General features: G+C 39.7%; 1 pseudogene; it reads right to left on the bottom strand.

The window, feature by feature from the left end:
- Nucleotides 1-19,084: 19,084 nt before the first annotated feature.
- On the bottom strand, nt 19,085-19,948 carry LOC698674 (peptide chain release factor 1-like, mitochondrial; annotated as a pseudogene).
- Between the last annotated feature and the right edge of the window lie 2,523 nt (nt 19,949-22,471).

Genomic DNA, 22,471 nt, shown 5'->3' with positions numbered 1-22,471 from the left:
CTTACAGGCATATTGTGCAAGTGTGGAGAAACTTTCTCAAGGTGAATGGACATGGAAAGGGGAGCATGCACCAGCTGGGACGGGAAGATGATCTGCTGATTTTCTACTGAATGGAAAAGGACGAGGAAAAGTTAGACATCTATATTGAGTCTAGTTCAGCATAGAACTTATAGTGGGAATACCAAAGGATGGATTTGAAAAGAATATAGCCAAACTATTTCTTTTTCTAACTGGTGAGGGTTAAAGGTCCAAGGGTCTCCTCTCCTACCAATTTAGGCAGGTGCTAAGGCACAGCTGTCCAACGGAAATAGAATGCAGCCACATATAAAATCTTAACTTTCCCAGCAGCCACATTAAAACAGTAAACATGAAACCAGTAAAATTAATGCTCATAATGGCATGATTGTATTATATGTAAAATATTGTTATTTCAACACAAGAGACAAATGGCATAATGGTGTGACAGCACCCAAATGGGGGAGCACCTCTGGTATGGGGGGTCAGAGAAGGTTTCCTTTTTCATATAGCATCATTGGCATAATATAAAATTCACCCTTAAAAATTCTAGTAGTTTTAACAAATGCATACAAGTACGTAACCACCACAACAATCAAAACACAGAATACTGTCACCCTCCTGAATTTCCCTTGTGGGTTTTTGTAGTTAGCCACTCTTCTGACCTTCAGTCCATTATAAGCATTGATTGGTTTTGTGTCCTAACACAGAAATGGAATCATACTCTAGGTAGCCTTGTGAGTTTGGCTTCTTAGCCTAAAGCACTTTAGATTCATCCATGTTTGTTGCGTGTATCAGCTGTTCATTTTCATTTCTGAGTTTGTTTGTTGTTATTCCATTTTATACAGTCTCTTGATCCACTCATCAGTGAAGAATATTTGGATTGTTTCCAGTTTTCAGCAATTTTGAATAAAGACCCTAAAAACATTTGTGAGCATGTTTTTCTGTGAACATAAGTTCTCATTTCACTATAAATGCTTAATCATTGCATTGCTGGGTTGTATGGTATGTGCTCTTTAACTTTATAGAAAATTGCCAACTCTTTTTGAAGGTGGCTGCATTATTTTGCATTCCCAGTAGAGTTCCAGTTTCTCTCTACTCTCCAGAGCAGTCTCAATAGCATTGTCATGCATTTTGATTGCAGCCATTCTGATAATTATATAGTGGTGTCTCATTGTGGCTTTGATTTTCATTTCCCTAATGACTAATGATGTCTTTTAATTTTCAGTTTTTGCCATACATATGTGTTCTTTGGCGAAATGTTTATTCAAATATTTTGTCTGGCCAGGCGCGGTGGCTCACATCTGTAATCCCAGCACTTTGGGAGGCTGAGGCGGGGGGATCACAAGGTCAGGAGATCGAGACCATCCTGGCTAACATGGTGAAACCCTGTCTCTACAAAAACATAAAAAAATTAGCCAGGCATGGTGGCGGCTGCCTGTGGTCCCAGCTGCTTGGGAGGCTGAGGCAGGAGAATGGCATGAACCCGGGAGATGGAGCTTGTTGTGAGCCCAGGTCATACCACTGCACTCCAAAAAAAAAAAAAAAAAAAAAAAAGGAAATTAGCCAGGTGTTGTAGAACCAGCTACTCAGGACTCTGAGGCAAAGGGATGACTTGAGCCTAAGAATTTGAAGCTTCATTGAGCTCTGATCATGCTGCTGCACTCCAGCCTGGGCAGCAGAGAGAGACTGTATCAAAAAAAGTTTTTTGTTGTTTATTTTCTTATTGTGTTTTGAGAGTTCTTTATATATTCTTGATACCAGTCTTTTATCAGATGTTTTATTTATTTACATTTTTTAATTTACATTTTTACATTTTACATGTATAAAATTTAAAAATGTACATAATTTACATTTTTAAAAACAGCTTTGAGATATAATTCACATACAACCTAATTCCCCTAAAGTGTGTGATTCAATGTTTTTTTCATATGTTCATAGAGTTGTGCAACTATCACCACAGTAAATGTTAGAACATTTTTATCGTCCCAAAAGGAAACCCCACACACCCATTTTCAGCCACTGAGCATTCTCCCCAATCCTAGGCAACCACTAATCTGGCATTATGGATTTGCTTAATGACATTTCATGTAAATGGAATCGTACGATTTGTGATCTTTTGCAATTGGTTTCCTTCACTTAGCATAATGTTTTCAAGGTTCACCCATGTTGTAGTTTTTATTAGAATGTCCTTTCTTTGTAAGTCTAAATAATATTCTATTGTGCAGATATAACACATTTTATTTTATCCATTCATTGATCAATGGACATTTGGATTATTTCTACATTTTGGTTATTAAGAATTACTTTGCTATGGATATTCATGTGCACATTTTTATGTTAGATATATGCTTTCATTTCTCTTGACTGTATAGCTAGGCGTGGATTTTCTAAGTATTATGGTTACTCAGTGTTTAACATCTTAGTGAACTGTCAAACCATTTTCCAAACCAGCTGTATCATTTTACATTCCCCCCAGCAGTGTAACAGGGTTCAGGTTTCTCCACATCCTTGAGAACACTTGTTACATCTGTCTTTTTGAATATAGCCATCTTAGTGGATATGATTTGGTATTTCACTGTGGTTTTGATTTGCATTTTCCTTTTGGCTAATAACATATTTTCATGTGCTTATTGGTCATTTGCATATATTCTCTGGATAAATGTCTACTCAAATTCTTCGTAATTTTAAAATTGGGTTGTCTTATTATTAGTGAGTCATCAGTGTTCTTTATGTCTCTTATCAGATATATGTTTGCAGATATTTTCTCCTAATCTGTCAGTTGTCTTTTCATTCTCTTAACAGTGTCTTTTAAAGAGCAGTTGAAGTTTGGATAAAATCCAATTTGTCATTTATTTATTTTATGGATTGTGTCTTTTGTGTAGTATCTACAAAATCTTTGATTAACTCAAGGTCATACAAATTTCTTTTATGTGTTTTCTTATATTTAAAGGTTGGTTTTATGTTTAGGTCTATGATTATTTTGAGTTAATTTTTGCATATCAATGATATGCAAAATATGGGGTTTAAAAAGAACATTCTGATGGTGATGAGAATAAGTTAGTTGGGGTGTAGTAGCTATCAGGGTACTCTCTGGGGTGGTAGTTGTAGTAGGCCAGGTGAGGGATGACTGATAGTTTGGACTAGGGTGCTAAGAATGGAAATATAGAAAAGTGGAGGGATTTTATAAATATTTGGATGGTAAAAGTGCAGGATTTGATGATGAAATGAGTATTCAGAATGATTTAGAGCAACAGTAGGTCAAAGATGATGTTTAGTTTTCTAGCTTGTGCAACGGAGTGGCTTGTAGTGCTGTGCATTGAGGGGCAATGGCTGAGCATTAGTCTTGGGTAGGGAGGATCTTGCATTCACGTTTAGACATACTGAATTAGAAAAGTCTGTGAGATCTCCAAATGAAGGTGCAGAATAAGTAGTTTCATGGCTGAGCGTGGTGGCTCATGCCTGTAATTCCAGCACTTTGGGACGCTGAGGCGGGCAGATCACGAGGTCAGGAGATCGAGACCATCCTGGCTAACATGGTGAAACCTCGTCTTTACTAAAAATACAAAAAATTAGCCGGGAGTGGTGGCGGGTGCCTGTAATCCCAGCTACTCGGGAGGCTGAGGCAGGAGAATGGCGTGAACCCGGGAGGTGGAGCTTGCAGTGAGCCGAGATCACACCACTGTACTCCAGCCTGGGCAACAGAGCGAGACTCTGTCTCAAGAAAGTAGTTTCACGTAATGGTTTTGGAGTTGAGAGGTTGGGGTGATGATGTAAATTTGAGAGTTATTGCTCTACAGATGGTAACTGATGGCATGGGGAGAGATAAGTAAGATTGGCTTCAGAGACAATACATGGTAGAAGAAAAGAGAACCTAAGGCTGAGCCTGAGGCTCCCCAACATTTAACGGTGGTTAGAGGAGGTTGATCCAGCAAATAAAACTAAAATGGGGTGGTATAGTAGGCAGAACCTTTAGGAATGGTCCCCAATATTCCATGCCCTAATCCCTGGAATCTGTGAATGTGACATCACTCATGTGATTGTGGTAGGTTATAAAGCAGTGTTGATTTAAAAAAATGGAGTATCTTCATGGGTCTAATCTAATAAAATAAGTCCTTAAAGGCAAAGAAGTTTCTATAGCTGATGGCAGAAGAATTCAGAGAGATTCCAAACATGAGAAGGGTTCCGTGTGCCACTGCTGACTAAAGATAGGGGTGATAGATGTGTGAAGGAATATGGGAGATTTAAGGGGCTGAGAGTGAGGCTCCTGGAGTCAGTAAGAAAATGGACCTCAGTCCTATGATCACAAGAAATTGGATTCTGCCAACAACCTAAATGAGCTTGCAAGTAACTTATTCCTAGAGCTTACAGAAAACAGCCCAACCAGACTGGGTATCTTGACTTCAGCCTTGTGAGACTCTCAGGAGAGAATCCAGTCAAGCCTGCCTTGAATTCTAACCTACAGAATGTGAAATAGTAATAACAATAGAGTGTTGTAAGCTTCCGAGCTTTTCCCCCCTTACGCAACAATTGAAAACTAATACAGGTAACAAGAGGTAGGAGAAAAAACCAAGTGTGTTGAATAATCAACATGATAGGAAGAGTGTTTTCCAAGAGAGAGAAAATGGCCAGCAGATTTGAATGCTGCTAAGAAATAAAAACAAAGAATTAACCCTACATATTAGGTTTAGGTAAACAGATATAATTTGGAGAGGTTAGCAAGACCTATTGTCTGGAGTGATGAGCCCTGAAATTTGGTTGGCATGGATTGAGAACAGTGGGAGGTCAATTAATGGAGACGGCAAGTATAGACATCTTTGGAAGTTCCCTTCTTGTTGGTAGGAAAAGAAGGTAACTATAAGGCAGCAAATTCCTCGAGGGGGTTGGAGGGTTGAGCAGAAACTTTTTGGTTCATTTGAGCATGATTAAAAATGAACAGGAAGTATTAATAAGGAGAGAGAGGTTGAAGATACAGGAGAGATAAGGCATATGGATGAGTTATTTTATTTGTGTTGATTTTGGCTTTCTTTTTTGTAAAATGAAGTGTTTTTGACTAGATGGATTCTACTTCTAAGGCTTTCATTTTCTGTGATTCTTGTCTTCACTTTAAGCTAAACTTTCAATCTTGCTTTGGCCCTTAGAACTCTTTGAGACTCCCTTTGCTTCAGTCACCCAAATTCTTTTTTTTTTTTTTTTTTTTGAGACGGAGTCTCGCTCTGTAGCCCGGGCTGGAGTGCAGTGGCCGGATCTCAGCTCACTGCAAGCTCCGCCTCCCAGGTTTACGCCATTCTCCTGGCTCAGCCTCCCGAGTAGCTGGGACTACAGGCGCCCGCCACCTCGCCCGGCTAGTTTTTTGTATTTTTTAGTAGAGACGGGGTTTCACGGTGTTCGCCAGGATGGTCTCGATCTCCTGACCTCGTGATCCGCCCGTCTCGGCCTCCCAAAGTGCTGGGATTACAGGCTTGAGCCACCGCGCCCGGCCACCCAAATTCTTTAACTGATGCCCCTTTTATATTATTTCGGCCAACACTCTCTCTCCCTAAACACATTCCAAATATTTGCTTCTATCTTCGCCTGTCTCCACATGTTAGAGTCTTTCTTCATGCCCTCAACACATCTCAATTTCACATTCCCTACTGACAGATTCATACACAAAACAAGCTTGCTTTCCTCCTTAGAGGTTAGCCTGTCTCCAACACTGTTCAAGGCCAGCTGTAGACTGAGCAGAACCTATTCTCCCCACTTGAGTAACCTTCTCTTTTAATTGTCTCTTCCATCTTCTGAATCTCAGTCTCTCCCTCGAAACTGTTCAGATTCTTTTTGGCCTGAAAAATGTCTACATTTTTCCAATCCTTTAAAATTAATTTTTGTCTTTTAATCTTTTTTTCTTCCAAACTTCTCAAAATTTAGTAAAACAATATGCTTATTATCTTTATTAACTCACTTTATAGTCACTTTTCAGCCCAATGCAATCTGTCTTCATACCTGACACATTTATTGAATTTTCTGTCATCATAGTTACCATGACCTCCTAATCATTTAAACCAATGGAAAAATCATAGTCCTAGTTTTATTGGAGACTTAATATTGAATTATACACTATGAACTACTCATTCCTTCTTGAAATTTCCTCCTTTTGTGGCTGCAGAGAAGTAGTGCTCTTGTTTTCCTAATCACCTATTTCTTTTTATTCACTAAACATTATTTACTGAAGGCCTAGTATGTGCCAGTCATTATTCTATGCACCTGGAGTTCCACTTCCCATTGATTTTATATTTCAGTGGAAAAAAGAGAAAATAATAAATGTATTATACAATATATTAGAAAGTGACAAGTGTCATTATTTATCCAAGTGGAGATATTAAGTAGACAGTTGTAGGTTATAGCATATAATTTGGGAAGATGCCTGAGTTGAAGACAATCATTTGAGCACAGACACTATAGATGTATTAAAGTCATGAGGCTGGATGAGACAACTTAGGAAGCAGTGAAAAATCACTATGAGAGAGTAAAAAGTTCCAGAGAGTAATCCCCAGGGAACCCTACTGTTTAGCGGTTGAGTGAAGAGGAGGGAACATCAAAGAAGATGAGGACAACTGAATGTAAAGTAAGGAGAAAACTAGGAAAGAATGTGACACTTGGAAGTCACATGGAAAAGGTTTCAAAAACTTCCTGAAGTGTGATATAAACAGTGCTAACAGATCAAATGATGCTAATAGATTGAGATGAGAATTGAGAATTGACTATTGAATTTTGCTACGTTGAGGTCATTGATAACTTTGACAAAAGCAATTTTCATGGGTTTGTAGTATGAATTCTTGATTGGAATGGATTTAAGAGGGAATGGGAAGAAATCTGTGAGAGACTGTCAGGGTAGGCAACCCATTATCCTTTATAGGCTGTGTTTATACTTATTCATCCTTAAACATTGGACCTCTCCAGGTCTCATCTATTTTCTTTATACATTTGTGGCAGAGAAACAAGTGTCTACACAAAACATTGACTTCCAATATCCATTTTCCACTGCTACCAGTATGATAGCATTGTTAAATGAGCACATGGTCATTCAGAAGAAATAGTATATTTTCTAGTTTCCTATACAGCTAGGTTGGCCATATGACCACGGGTATGTAAGTAGTAGTTTTCTGAGTTAATATCCAGAAACCATTCTCTTTTCTTTTCTCTCTCTCTCTTTTTTTTTTTTTTTTTTTTTTTTGAGGTGGAGTCTGTCTCTGTTGCCCAGGCTGGAGTACAGTGGCATGATCTCGGCTCACTGCCAGCTCTGCCTCCCAGGTCCATGCCATTCTCCTGCTTCAGCCTCCCTAGTAGCTGGGATTACAGGCATCTGCCACCACGCCTGGCTAATTTTTCTATTTTTAGTAGAGACGGGGTTTCACCATGTTAGACGGGATGGTCTTGATCTCCTGACCTTGTGATCCACCCACCTCGGCCTCCCAAAGTGCTGGGATTACAGGCGTGAGCCATGGCACCCAGCCAGAAACCATTCTTAAAGACAGTGTGTGCCTTCCTCGTCTCTTACTGGTCCCTTTATTCATTTGTCTGCTGGAATATGGATGGAAGGGCAGAGCATTGAGTTGGAAGAAGACTAAGTTCCTGAGGACTTTGTAAAACACAGCTGCCCTGTCAGTCCTACACTGCCTACTTTTTACTTCTGCATGAAAGAAAATCAATTTCTTGTTGAAATTACCATTATGTTGGATCTGTATTACTTCTCTCTCAACCCAATTCTGTTATACATTTCCTGGGCAATATTGTCCATAGTTACTATTTCATTTGCTGTCTATTTTTCAAATAATTACCTAACCTCCATCTCTAGAGCAGACCTCAACCTTCAGATATATTTCTTAAAATATGGAGTAGGCTTTCACTTTTAGCTTGATTAAATAACTTTTAGTGAATCTGCCCTCTTTCTGCAAATAAAAACCTCACCAAAATATATTAAACAACTGTTTTCAGATATTGTATGATAGGAAGCACAGGCAAACAAATAGGAGTCCTGAGATTGCCCCAGGTTTCTGCCTGGAGCACATTCTGAACCACAGCTCAGAAAGAGAAACCTATATAAGGTGGAGTGGTCTCTCTAAGTTAAGAATACAGAGATGGGAGGTTGAGGAGGCCAAGGGAGCTAACATTTTCAGGGCAGACTTCTAGGAAAGAGGGAGTATTATCCAGTAATTTATATAGGGTACCTTGAGTCTTGGTCTAAATACTTAACTTGTGCATCTATAGAATAAAGTCTTCAAAATAATAGATTTAAAAGCTATCAGGTAGCTGTAGCCTGCAAAATTTCTAGAGCTTGACTGGGTCTGGCAGAAGAAAGAGTTGTACAGAGAGAAAACCCTAGAGACCTGTAAAATGATCATGGTTGGATGGCTTGCAATTGTGTGTTGACTGAGTGAGATATCATTACATTATTGAACAGATTTTTTGTTTTTAAAATGAATATTATTTTGACAAATCATAATGGTATATTATGGGGCACAATGTGATATTTTGATATATGTATATAATAGGGGATGATTCAATCAAGCACATTAACATATCTGTCACTTCACTTTCTCATCATTTTTCGTGATGGGGCATTTGCAATTTACTCTCAGTGGTTAACTATGGTCACCCTGTTGTACAATAGATCTCAAAAATGTATTCCTTTGTTTAATTGAAACTTTGTACTCTTCGACCAACATCTCTTCAATAACCCCCATCTCAGTCCCGCCCTAGAATCTAGTAGCTTCCTTTCTACACTCTATTTCTATGAGTTTCACTTAAAAATTATTCATTTAAGTGAGATCATGTGGTATTTTTCCTTTTGTGCCTGGCTTATTTCACTTAGCATTATGTCCTCCACATTCATCTGTGTTGTCACAAATGAAAGAATATCCTTCTTTTTTAAGGCTGAGTATTATTTCATGTATATATATGTATATATATATTACATTTTCTTTATTTGCTCATCTGTTTATGAACACTTAGGTTGGTTTCATATCTTGGCTATTGTAAATAATATGACAATGAATACGGGAGTGCAGATATTTCTCTAACATTGATTTCGATTCTTGTGGATATATAACTAGAAGTGGGACTGTTGAATCATATGGTAGTTCTGTTGCTTTTAGTGTTTTGAGGAACCTCCATGCTGTCTTCTATCATGGCTGTACTAATTTACATTCCCAGCAACAGCCTACAAGGCTTTCCTTTTTTTCACATAGTCACCAACACTTATCTTTCATTTATCTGCTAGTAGCCATTCTAACCGGTGTGAGAGAATAGCTCATTGTAATTTTAACTTGCATTTTCCTGATGATTAGAACATTTCCCTGATGATTGAGCATTGATGACAAAAATTAAAGAAGAAAAATCCCATGTTCATGGGTTGGAAGAACTGATGCTGTTAAAATATCCCTATTACCCAAAGTAATCTACAGATTCAATGCAATTCTTATCAAAATTCTAATATCATTTTCACAGAAATATTAAAAAAAAAACCCCAAATACATATACAACCAGAAAAGACTGTGAATAACCAAAGTAATTTTGAGTTAAAATAACAAAGCTGGAGGCATCACAGTTTCTGATTTTTAAATTATAAAGCTATTATAATCAAAACAACATAGTACTGGCATTACAACAGACAAATTGGCCAATGGAACAGGATAAAAAGCCCAGAAATAAACCCAAGTATTTAGGGTCAATTGATTTTCAACAAAAGTGCCAAGAATGCATAATGGCGAAAGAACAATCTCTTCAATAAATGGTATTGGGAAAACTGGATATCCACATTCAGAAGAATAAAATTGGACCTTTATACTCATGCCATAAAAAAATCAATTCAAAATGGATAAAAGACTTAAATATAAGACTCGAAACAGCAAGCCACCAGAAGAAAACATAGGGAAAAGCTCCATGACACTGGTCTGGGCAATGATTTATTGGGTAGAACTCCGAAAGCACAGACAACACTAGCAAAAATAGACAAATGGATTCCATTAACTTAAAAAGCTTCTGTACAGTAAAGGAAGACATTAACAGAGTGAAGAGACCAGCTGTGGATTAGGAGAAAATATTTGCAATCCGTACATCTGATAAGGAGCTAATTTCCAAAACATATAGTCGTGTATGTATCAGTTGCTTAACGATGGAGCTACTTTCTAATAAATGCATCATTAGGTGATTTCAATTGTGGGAACCCCATAAAGTGTACTTATACAAATCTAGACAGTATAGTCTACTGCACACCTAAGCTATATGGTATGGCCTATTGCTCAAAGGTTATTAATCTCTACAGCATGTTAATGTACTGAATACTATAGACAGCTGTAATGCAATTATAAAAATTTGTGTATCTAAACATATCTAAAGTAGTAAAGGTACAGTAAAAATAAAGTATAAAAGTTAAAAATGGTACACCTGTATAAAGCCCTTACCACGAACGGAGCTTGCAGAAATAGCTTACCATGAACTGAAAGTTGCTCTGAGTGAGTCAGTGAGTGACTGGTGGGTGAATGTGAAGGCCTAGGATTGCTATACACTACTGTAGACTTTATAAATACTATGCACGCAGGCTACACTAAACCTACAAAAAATATTTTTCTTTCTTCAACAATAAACTTAGCTTACTGTGACTTTTTACTTTATAAACTTTTTATTTTTTTGTAAACTTTTTGACTCTTTTGTAATATTACTTAGCTTAAAACACAAACATTCTAAAGCTGTACAAAACATTTTCTTATATCCTTATTCTTTAAGGTTTTTTCTATGTAAAATTTCTTTTTCTTTATGTTTTAGTTTGTAAACTTTTTGTTAAAAATGAAGCCACAAACACACACAGATGAGCCCAATCCTACACAGGGTTAGGATAATCAATATTACTTTCTTCCACCTCCACACCTTGTCCCACTGGAAGGTCTTCAGGGACAATAACATGCATGGAGCCGTCATCTCCTAGGATAACAAGGCTTTTTTCTGAAATGCATCCTGAAGGACGTGCCTGAGTCTGTTTTATATTAACTTAAAAAAAAAAAGACAAATGAGTACATTCTAAAATAACAATCTATAGTAAACACATGAGCCAGTAATGCAGTCATTTATGATTGTTAGAAAGTATTCTGTATTATACATAATTGTGTGTGCTATACTTTTATATGGCTGGCTGTGCAGTAAGTTTGTTGACAGCAGCATCACCACATACATGTGAAGAATGCATTCTGCCAGGATATCAAGATGGCTACAATGTCAGCAGGTGATAGGATTTTTCAGCTCCATTATAATCTTATGGGACCACCGTCATACGTGTGTTCTGTCATTGACAGAAATGTCTTTATATGATGCATGACCATATAAGGAACTCAACTCAATAGCAAGAAAACAAATAATCTGATTAAAAAATGGGCAAGGGATCCAAACAGACATTTCTCAAAAGGAGAGATACAAATGAACTTTTCTGAGTTTTTTTTCTCCTCAAAATGCTCTAATAATTTCCCTTCTAGTTCAAAGAATCCTAATAGTGCACAGGATTTGCCCTTGCTTTCTTCTGTCCCCATCGCTTCATAAGTTTTCCTTAGCTGCACCCTCCAGCCACATGGCATACTTGCTGTTCCTTAAACCCTCAGGCACAGTCCCATCTCAGGGCGTTCTCACCTGCTGTTCCTTCTGCCTGGAAGGGCCTGCCCTGAACACGCACATGGCTTGCCACCCACTCCCTTCAGGTCTTCAGCAAACCAACATCGAAAGTGTATACCTATGTAACAAATTCCAGAATTTAAAGTATAATAAAAAAGTAAAAACTCTTTTTTCTTTATTTTTGTCTGACTGGATTGGTTAAAAAACTGGTCTAAAGCTCTTGCTGAGATTTTTTCTTCTGCTTGGTCCAGTCTATTGATAAATATTTCAATTTTTTTTTTTTTTTGCAATGCCTTAAGTGAGTTTTTCAAACCTAGAAACTCTGACTGATTTCTTCTTAAGATGTTTATCTCTTCCTTCATTTCCTAGATTGCTTTAGAAGTTTTTTTTTCCTTCTTTTTTTTTAAAAATTATACTTTAAGTTCTAGGGTACATGTGCACAACGTGCAGGTTTGTTACATAGGTATACATATGCCATGTTGGTTTGCTGCACCCTTTAACTCGTTGTTTACAGTAGGTATTTCTCCTAATGCTATTCCTCCCCCTGCCCCCCACCCCACAACAAGCCCCAGTGTGTGATGTTCCCCACCCTCTGTCCAAATGTTCTCATTGTTAAATTCCCGCCTATGAGTGAGAACATGTGGTGTTCGGTTTTCTGTCCTTGTGATAGTTTGCTCAGAATGATGGTTTCTACCTTCATCCACGTCCTTGCAAAGGACATGAACTCATCATTTTTTGTGGCTGCATAGTATTCCATGGTGTATGTACCACATTTTCTTAATCCAGTCTATCATTGATGAGCATTTGAGTTGGCTCCAAGTCTTTGCTATTGTGAATAGTGCCGCAATAAACATACGTGTGCATGTGTCTTTATAGCATGGTTTATAATCCTTTGGGTATATATCCAGTAATGAGATTGCTGGGTCAAATGGTATTTCTAGCTCTAGATCCTTGAGGAATCACCACACCGTCTTCCACAATGGTTGAACTAGTTTATACTCCCACCAACAATGTAAAAGCGTTCCTATTTCTCCACATCCTCTCCAGCATCTATTGTTTCCTGATTTTTTAACGATTGCCATTCTAACTGGTATGAGATGGTATCTCATTGTGGTTTTAATTTGCATTTCTCTGATGAGCATTTTTTCGCATGTCTGTCTGTTGGTTGCATAAATGTCTTCTTTTGAGAAGTATCTGTTCATATCCTTTGCCCACTTTTTGATGGGGTTTTTTGTTTTTTTCTTGTAAATTTGTTTAAGTTCTTTGTAGATTCTGGATATTAGCCTTTTGTTAGATGGATAGATAACAAAAATTTTCTCCCATTCTGTAGGTTGCCTGTTCACTCTGATGGTAGTTTCTTTTGCTGTGCATAACTCTTTAGTTTAATTAGATCCTATTTGTGTATTTCGGCTTTTGTTGCTATTGCTTTTGGTGTTTTAGTCATGAAGTCCTTGCTCATGTCTATGTCCTGAATGGTATTGCATAGGTTTTCTTCTAGGATTTCTTATGGTTTTAGGTCTTACATTTAAGTCTTTAATCCATCTTGAATTAATTTTTGTATAAGGTGCAAGGAAGGGATCCAGTTTCAGTTTTCTGCATATGACCAGCCAGTTTTCCCAGCACCATTTATTAAATAGGGAATTCTTTCCCTATTTCTTGTTTTTTTCAGGTTTGTCAAAGATCAGATGGTTGTAGATGTGTGGTGTTATTTCTGAGGCCTCTGTTCTGTTCTATTGGTCTATATCTCTGTTTTGGTACCAGTATCATACTGTTTTGGTTCCTGTAGCCTTGTACTATAGTTTGAAGTCAGGTAGCATGATGCCTCCAGCTTTGTTCTTTTTGCTTAGAATTGTCTTGGCAATGTGGGCTCTTTTTTGGTTCCATATGAACTTCAAAGTGGTTTTTTCCAATTCTGTGAAGAAAGTCATTGGTAGCTTGATGGCGATGGCATTGAATCTATAAATTACCTTGGGCAGTATGGCCATTTTCACGATATTGATTCTTCCTTTGCATGAGCATGGAATGTTCTTCCACTTGTTTGTGTCCTCTTTTATTTCGTTGAGCAGTGGTTTTTAGTTCTCCTTGAGAGGTCCTTCATATCCCTCATAAGTTGGATTCCTAGGTATTTTACTTTCTTTGTAGCAATTGTGAATGGGAGTTCACTCATGATTTGGCTCTCTGTTTGTTTGTTATTGGTGTATACGAATGCTTGTGATTTTTGCACATTGATTTTGTATCCTGAGACTTTGCTGAAGTTGCTTATCAGCTTAAGGAGATTTTGGGCTGAGATGATGGGGTTTTCTAAATATACAATCATGTCATCTGCAAACAGGGACAATTTGACTTCCTCTTTTCGTAATTGAATACCCTTTATTTCTTTCTCTTGCCTGATTGCCCTGGCCAGAACTTCCAACACTATGCTGAATAGGAGTGGTGAGAGAGGACATTCCTGTCTTGTGCCAGTTTTCAAAGGGAATGCTTCCAGTTTGTGCCCATTCAGTATGATATTGGCTGTGGGTTTGTCATAAACAGCTCTTACTATTTTGAGATATGTCCCATCAATACCTAGTTTATTGAGAGTTATTAGCATGAAGGGCTGTTGAATTTTGTTGAAGGCCTTTTCTGCATCTATTGAGATAATCATGTGGTTTTTGTCTTTGGTTTTATTTATGTGATGGATTACGTTTATTGATTTGCATGTGTTGAACCAGCCTTGCATCCCAGGGATGAAGCCAACTTGATTATGGTAGATAAGCTTTTTGATGTGCTGCTGGATTTGGTTTGCCAGTATTTTATTGAGGATTTTCGCATCGATGTTCGTCAGGGATATTAGTCTAAAATTCTCTTTTTTTGTTGTGACTCTGCCAGGCTTTGGTATCAGAATGATGCTGGCCTCATAAAGTGAGTTAGGGAGGATTCCTTCTTTTCCTATTGATTGGAATAGTTTCAGGAGGAATGTACCAGCTCCTCTTTGTACCTCTGGTAGAATTTGGCTGTGAATCCACATGGTCCTGGACTTTTCTTGGTTGGTAGGCTATTAATTATTGCCTCAATTTCAGAGCCTGTTATTGGTATATTCAAAAATTCAGTTTCTTCCAGGTTTAGTCTTGGTAGGGTGTATGTGTCCAGGAATTTATCCATTTCTTCTAGATTTTCTAGTTTATTTGCATAGAGGTGTTTATAGTATTCTCTGATGGTAGTTTGTATTTCTGTGGGATTGGTGGTGATAGCCCCTTTATCATTTTTTTATTGCGTCTGTTTGATTCTTCTCTCTTTTCTACTTTATTAGTCTTGCTAGCAGTCTACCAATTTTGTTGATCTTTTCAAAAAACCAGCTCCTGGATTCATTGATTTTTTTGAAGGGTTTTTTTGTGTCTCTATCTCCTTCAGTTCCGCTCTGGTTTTAGTTATTTCTTGCCTTCTGCTAGCCTTTGAATGTGTTTGCTCTTGCTTTCTCTAGTTCTTTTAATTGTGATGTTAGGGTGTCAATTTCAGATCTTGCCTTCTTTCCCTTGTGGGCATTTAGTGCTATAAATTTCCCTCTACACACTGCTTTAAATGTGTCCCAGAGATTCTGGTACGTTGTATTTTTGTTCTCATTGATATTAAAGAACATCTTTATTTCTGCCTTCATTTTGTTATTTACCCAGTAGTCATTCAGGAGCAGGTTGTTCAATTTCCATGTAGTTGTGCAGTTTTGAATGTTTCTTAATCCTGAGTTCTAATTTGATTGCACTGTGGTCTGAGAGACAGTTTGTTGTGATTTCTGTTCTTTTACATTTGCTGAGGAGTGCTTTACTTCCAACTATGTGGTCAATTTTGGAATAAGTGCAATGTGGTGCTGAGAAGAATGTATATTCTGTTGATTTGGGGTGGAGAGTTCTGTAGATGTCTATTAGGTCCACTTGGTGCAGAGCTGAGTTCAAGTCTTGGATATTCTTGTTAACCTTCTGTCATTAATCTGTCTAATGTTGACAGTGGAGTGTTAAAGTCTCCCATTATTATTGTGTGGGAGTCTAAGTCTCTTTGTAGGTCTCTAAGGACTTGCTTTATGAATCTGGGTGCTCCTGTATTGGGTGTATATATATTTAGGATGGTTAGCTCTTCTTGTTGAATTGATCCCTTTACCATTATGTAATGGCCTTCTTTGTCTCTTTTGATCTTTGTTGGTTTAAAGTCTGTTTTATCAGAGACTAGGACTGCAACCCCTGCTTTTTTTTGCTTTCCATTTGCTTGGTAGATCTTCCTCCATCCCTCTATTTGAGCCTGTCTCTGCATGTGAGATGGGTCTCCTGAATACAGCAAACTGATGGGTCTTGACTCTTTATTCAATTTGCCAGTCTGTGTCTTTTAATTGGAGCATTTAGCCCATTTACATTTAAGTTACTATTGTTATGTGTGAATTAGATCATGTCATATGATGTTAGCTGGTTATTTTTCCCGTTAGTTGATGTAGTTTCTTCCTGGCTTCAATGGTCTTTACAATTTGGCATGTTTTTGCAGTGGCTGGTACCTGTTGTTCCTTTCCATATTTAGTGCTTCCTTCAGGAGCTCTTGTAAGGCAGGCCTGGTGGTGACAAATCTCTCAGCATTTGCTTGTCCGTAAAGGATTTTATTTCTCCTTCACTTATGAAGCTTAGTTTGGCTGGATATGAAATTCTGGGTTGAAAATTCATCTCTTTAAGAATGTTGAATATTAGCCCCCACCCTCTTCTGGCTTGTAGAGTTGCTGCTGAGAGATCCACTGTAAGTCTGATGGGCTTCCTTTTGTGGGTAACCCGACCTTTCTCTCTGGCTGCCCTTAACATTTTTTCCTTCATTTCAATCTTGGTGAATCTGACGATTATGTGTCTTGGGGTTGCTGTTCTCGAGGAGTATCTTTGTAGTGTTCTCTGTATTTCCTGAATTTGAATGTTGGCCTGCCTTGCTAGGTTGGGGAAGTTCTCCTGGAAATTATCCTGAAGAGTGTTTTCCAACTTGGTTCCATTCTCCTTGTCACTTTCAGGTACACCAATCAAACGTCTTTTCACTTAGTCCCATATTTCTTGGATGCTTTGTTTGTTCCTTTTTACTCTTTTTTCTCTAAACTCCTCTTCTCACTTTATCTCATTAATTTGATCTTCAATCTCTGATACCGTTTCTTCCTCTTGATCAAATTGGGTATTGAAGCTTGTGCATGCATCATGTAGTTATCATGCCACAGTTTTCAGCTCCATCAGGTCATTTAAGGTCTTTCCTACACTCCTACACTGTTGATTCTAGTTAGCCATTCATCTAATCTTTTTTCAAGGTTTTTAGCTTCCTTACAATGGGTTCTAACATCCTCCTTTAGCTCAGAGGAGTTCGTTATTACTGACCTTCTGAAGTCTACTTCTGTCAGCTCATCGAAATCATTCTCCATCCAGCTTTGTTCTGTTTTTGGTGAGGAGCTGTGATCCTTTGGAGGAGAAAAGACACTCTGGTTTTTAGAATTTTCCACTTTTCTGCTCTGGTTTCTCCCCATCTTTGTGGTTTTATCTACCTTTGGTCTTTGATGTTGGTGACCTACAGATGGGGTTTTGATGTGTATGTGCTTTTTGTTGATGTTGATGCTATTCCTTTCTGTTTGTTAGTTTTCCTTCTTGCAGTCATGTCCTTCAGCTGCAGGTCTGTTGGAGTTTGCTGGAGGTCCACTACAGACCCTGTTTGCCTGGTTATCACCACCAGAGGCTGCAGAACAGCAAATATTGCTGCCTGATCGTTCCTCTGGAAGCTTCATCCCAGGGGGGCATCCGTCTGTATGAGGTGTGTCAGTCGGCCCCTACTGTGAGGTATCTCCCAGTTAGGCTACACGGGGCTCAGGGACCCACTTGAGGAGGCAGTCTCTCCATTCTCAGAGCTCAAATACTGTGCTGGGAGAACCACTGCTCTGTTTAGAGCTGTCAGACAGGGACGTTTAAGTCTGCAGAAGTTTCTGCTGCCTTTTGTTCAGCTATGCCCTGCCCCCAGAGGTGGAATCTGCAAAGGCAACAGACCTTGCTGAGCTGTGGTGGGATCTGCCCAGTTTGAGCTTCCCCAGCCACTTTGTTTACCTACTCAAGCCTCAGCAATGGTGCACACCCCCCTCCCCTGCCAGGTTGCTGCCTCGCAGGTCAATCTCAGACTACTGTGCTAGCAGTGAGCAAGGCTTTGTTGGTGTGTCCTCCTTGATGTTAGTGGGCTTGATCCAGTCAGGTGAAGGCCTGAAGAGAAAAAAAGACTGTCCTTTTCCAAGAAAAAGACAATCCTCCAACAGATACCTTTGGACTGGACCTACACCATCAGCTTTCGTGGGTCTTAAGCCTCTTGCCTCACACTCCAGCTTTTGGACTTGTTAGGCTTAATAATAATCACACAAGCCAATCCTTTTAAGGGAGTTTCTCTGGAGAACCTTGACAAACACAAACATCTACTGAGAGTTCCTGTGCAAGTTTTGTTCACACCCTAGCAGGAGGCTTCTGGCTTACCAGTCCCAAGGGTGTGAGGTTGTTTGCTTCCAAACCTGAGCCACCAGCTGCCCACCAGCTCTGGCCCAGGGCAAGGCAGGGAACTTCCCTATCACTGAGCAGTGAGTAGCCACACTCTTTCCATTAGGTCTGACTTCACTATGGGGAAGGGGAGCCCCTTCCAAGGATGTTCCTTCCTTGAGTACTCTCAGTCCTGCGACATTATAGCTCTCTTTTATCCCTCTTAATAGCTAATACCATGATCAGTTAAAAGTTTTTTATATTAAAATTATCCCTGTCCAAGTTAATGGTATGGTTTCTGTCTCCTGACTGGATATTAGGATATAATATTTACTGTCATATTTCTACTACTTTAGGTTTAAAGTTTTTCATAATAAAGATTTAAACTGAATTTTGGATCATTCATTAAATATTTACATAGAACAGGACAAAGCATGATTTTCCTTTGTCTACTTATTGTAAAGAAGCGTCCAAGACTTACCACTATATCATGATAACAGGTGGCCACCAGCTTATGATGGTTTTAGGTTTTTTTTTGACTTTATGATGGGTTTATCAGGATGTAAACCCATTTCAAGCCGAGGAGCTCCTTAGGACTTACGAATCATACATCTTTCACACCACGGTAAAGTTGGAAAATTGTTAAGTCAAGCTGTCATTAAGTAGGAGACTGCGGTGTTGCTAATGTTAAAGGTATTTTTGACTTGTGATGGGTTTATTGGGAATTAACCACAATGTAAATCAAGGACCATCTGTATATTGTATGGTTTTTACTAATGCATTGAAAGAGATCTGTGTAAATTATCTATGACTTCAGAATATGCATATTACCTCCAACTGTGTTAACTCATGTTTTTTAAGAGAATAATGGTATTTTTACATTACGTGGATGTGCTGCAGTAGAATTTTTCTAAGCTACAAAAGCGTATGAATAAAAAATCAACTTAAACTTTTTGGGAAATAATTTCTACTAAAGATTCATAATCAGCATATTTCTTCAATGACCAAACAAGTTCATCCAGTAGATAATCTCCTTGCATAAAAGTTTCAAGATCATGCAGTGACTTGCTTATTCTGTGATCTGAGACCTGGTTCTGTGGAAAATTATAGGTTCTTATTTTCTCTGATCTTCCTTTACTTCCAATCTGAATTTTTCTAGCACTGTGTTTTTTATTCATTTCTTCTTCTAGATACATGTTGTATAGTTTTACACATAACTTTTTCATAGTCAGCTCTTTATTTTTCAGTTGAGATCTCTCTTGCTGACATTCAGAAACACCTGAATAGTGTTACAAGAATTAAAAAGTTTTAATAGAAAAATCTTCTTTACTTATTTTCAAGGAATACTCCTTTTCCTTCTCATCCCTTTTCTTCTTCCTGTTGGAAGATGAACTAGCCGGACAGCACTGTCTGTGGTATTTACATGCTGCCCCCCGAGCTCCACTGGCTTGCTTAGTGTCGATTCTCAAATCTTTCAGATTAATCACCCGATTAATCTCAGTAGACTGGGGCAATACTGCTTACAGTCATGGTGCTAGTATGGATGAGGCCTTGCTTTTCTGTCTTTGGCACTCTTTGTACTCTGCGCACACGTCCTTCAAATTTCATGGCCTATAGGCTTCTGAACCCCCAGTGCTGGCAGATGCATGTCTGACGCCACCTATTTCACTTGGAAAATATTCCAGGGTTTCAAAATGCCATCTTTTAAATGCAGTGTATGGCTGATACGTATCAAACATCTCTGAAGTAAACAACATTGCCTCCTGACCTCCAACTCCTGCAGTTACTTCCAGGATCAAATCATTTTCATCTGTTTCTTCTGAAGCTTCAACTGGTTATTTCTTTTTATAACACAGAGTTATTTCATTCTCTGCAAGTTTCCTTAAATATTCATCCTCATCATACAGCAAGTGCTCGGTCTCCTGCAGCTCCTGTTCCTTCTTGTTCAGCAGCTTGACCACCGCCAACAACTCATGCCTCCTGACCTTCAAATGGGCTTCAGACCCCACCTGGCGCTTGAGAAAGGTCTGCAAGGGCCCGCCCCAGGCGAACAGCCTCTCCAGCGGCAGGCTACCGCAGCTCAGGGGTCCGGGGGGCTGGGCCAACGGCCCCTGTGGGGCCAGAGTCACCAGGCAGCGCCCTCAGCAAGTTTTATATCACACTGTGCAGTTTGATCTACAAGCCAGTAGATGGTGCTTATAGCTAAGAGCTGGTGCAGCCAGTGTGGCTGGGTATATACTTGATCCTTGTTTATGGGCAGAAGCTCTGTTGCCCTAGACAATGAACTGATTCGTGGAATGCATAGTGGCCTGAGCTCCCTGCTCAGCCCCTGGGGGGAGGTGGTGCTCATAAGGGGTACACCTACAGGTCCTGTGATGGCAGGCACAAGCACCTGTGCTGAGGGAGAATCCAGTGGGTGACCACCAAGCACCCAGAGATGTGCCTAGGTGTAGAGCTGGAAAACTTCCTCAGTCCCCTGTTCTCTGTATGGTGATGGGGGGCAGCCTGAACTCTAATCCAGGAGAGTGGATGTTCCAGATGCCTGGAGATCCGCCTGGTGTGTAGCAGAGAGGACTCCTCTGCACCAGGATCTCTGCACAGAAACAGTAGGGCAGGTCAGGCTGCTTATCAAGTTGAGTGGGTGTTCCAAATAGCTGGAGATCTGTCTGAGTGTGGAGGAGAGAGGGCCCCCTGCACGAAGATCTCTGCACAAGAGGGGTGAGGAGACTCAGGCTGCTGATCTGGGCAAGCAGGTGCTCTGAATGCCTGGAGATCTGCCTGGGCATAGAGCAGTGAGGACCCCGTTGCACCATAGTCTATGTCCAGGAGGGATGGGGCAGCTTAGGCTGCTGGTCCAGGCCAAATGTGCTCTGAATGCCTGGGCTTCTGTCTAGGGTGGAGTGGAGAGGGCCCTGCTACACCATGATCTCAGAGGAGCAGTCTGGGCACCTAGCAATGGCACATGCAGGCAGGTTCCAGGTTGCCAAGATAGCCTTGGCTGAAGTCTTGCTGCCCACATAAAACTGCAGCTGTAGCAGCTTTCCTCTTGCCCCAGACCTGTGATGGGGGAGAAAATAATTCTAGCACCTACTGCTGAGGCACTTTCCACAGTTCTGACTGTGGAGGCTCCTACCCCACTCCAGAGCAGGTGCTCCAATCTCTTACCCAAGACTAAAATGCCTGTGCAGTCATGCTACTGGTCAGCAAAGGATGGGTGACTTTGCATGCACCTAGATTAAAAATGGCATCCTGATCTCAGTCCTGAGTCTGGGAATATGTCTGTGACTTTTCCCATTCACATTCCTTCACGGTGGCTTCAAACCTCTCCCCAGGTTAGTTCCACGGCTTGAGAGAAACAAAGTGCTCTCCCTCGGCCTGTCTTTCTCGGATCCCCATGGAAAGGTGACTTACAGAGCGGGGTTCTCTGCCTCTCTCACGTACTGAGGCTTCGCTCACTTTGATCAGCCGTACTCTGTCATGGGGGCTGTTGGCCGGTGTTCTCCTCCCCGGGATTTGGAATGTCCTTCGCAATTCTGGTGGATTCCCATTTTCCTTCTTGAATTAAGCTCACAGAGTTGATCCTTATGCACTGCCTTGTTGTTTCCAAGTGGCTGAGCACACACTAAAAGCCTTTAATCCACCATCTTGAGAAAAAGATTGTCTTTTCTTACAAGGACGTAAGTCATATGTCCTTATATGTCCATTGTAAGTCATGGATTTGGGGCTCACTCTAATCCAGTATGACCTCTTTTTAGCCAAATACATCTGCAAGGGCTGTATTTCCAAATAAGGTCACATTCTGAGGTTCTGGATGAATGTAAACTTCCAAGTAAACTTTCTTGACTTCAGGGGGCCAAGTGCGTAAATAAGTATGTGAATAGGGGTGTGTGTGTGTGTGTGTGTGTGTATGTGTTTGTGTATTGGTTGTGGGTGGGAAGTTGTTGGAAGACTGAGACATGGGGGTATCCCACTACAGCCATTTAAATCACTATTCTGGATATATATATAAAAGCTGAGCTGCTGTAACTGGGCTTGCAGGCTACCAGTTTGGGATCCTTCCTGGGCCAGAGAAACACATTTGAATTTATTCCAAGTGAAATTAAGTCATGGAGACTCTGGCTGCTAGAGGTAGGGGTAGATGGGAGGAGGGACTGGATTGGAAGGGAGCCTGCGTGGAGGTAAGTACAACATCAAGGAAGTTTCTGTAATTGTCCAGGCATAGTATGGAATACTTTAAAAGACAGGAGCTTGGAAAGTAAGTGTATTTAATTCCAGTTTAAATAGATGCCAAGAACACCTTGGAGGTAATTTAAAAAAACTTTATTCGTATA

The sequence above is a fragment of the Macaca mulatta genome, chromosome 8 (genome assembly GCF_049350105.2).
Source record: "Macaca mulatta isolate MMU2019108-1 chromosome 8, T2T-MMU8v2.0, whole genome shotgun sequence".
NCBI classification, from domain to species: Eukaryota; Metazoa; Chordata; class Mammalia; order Primates; family Cercopithecidae; genus Macaca; species Macaca mulatta.
The sequence above is the reverse complement of the archived record's forward strand: the minus strand, read 5'-3'. Positions and strand labels throughout refer to the sequence as shown.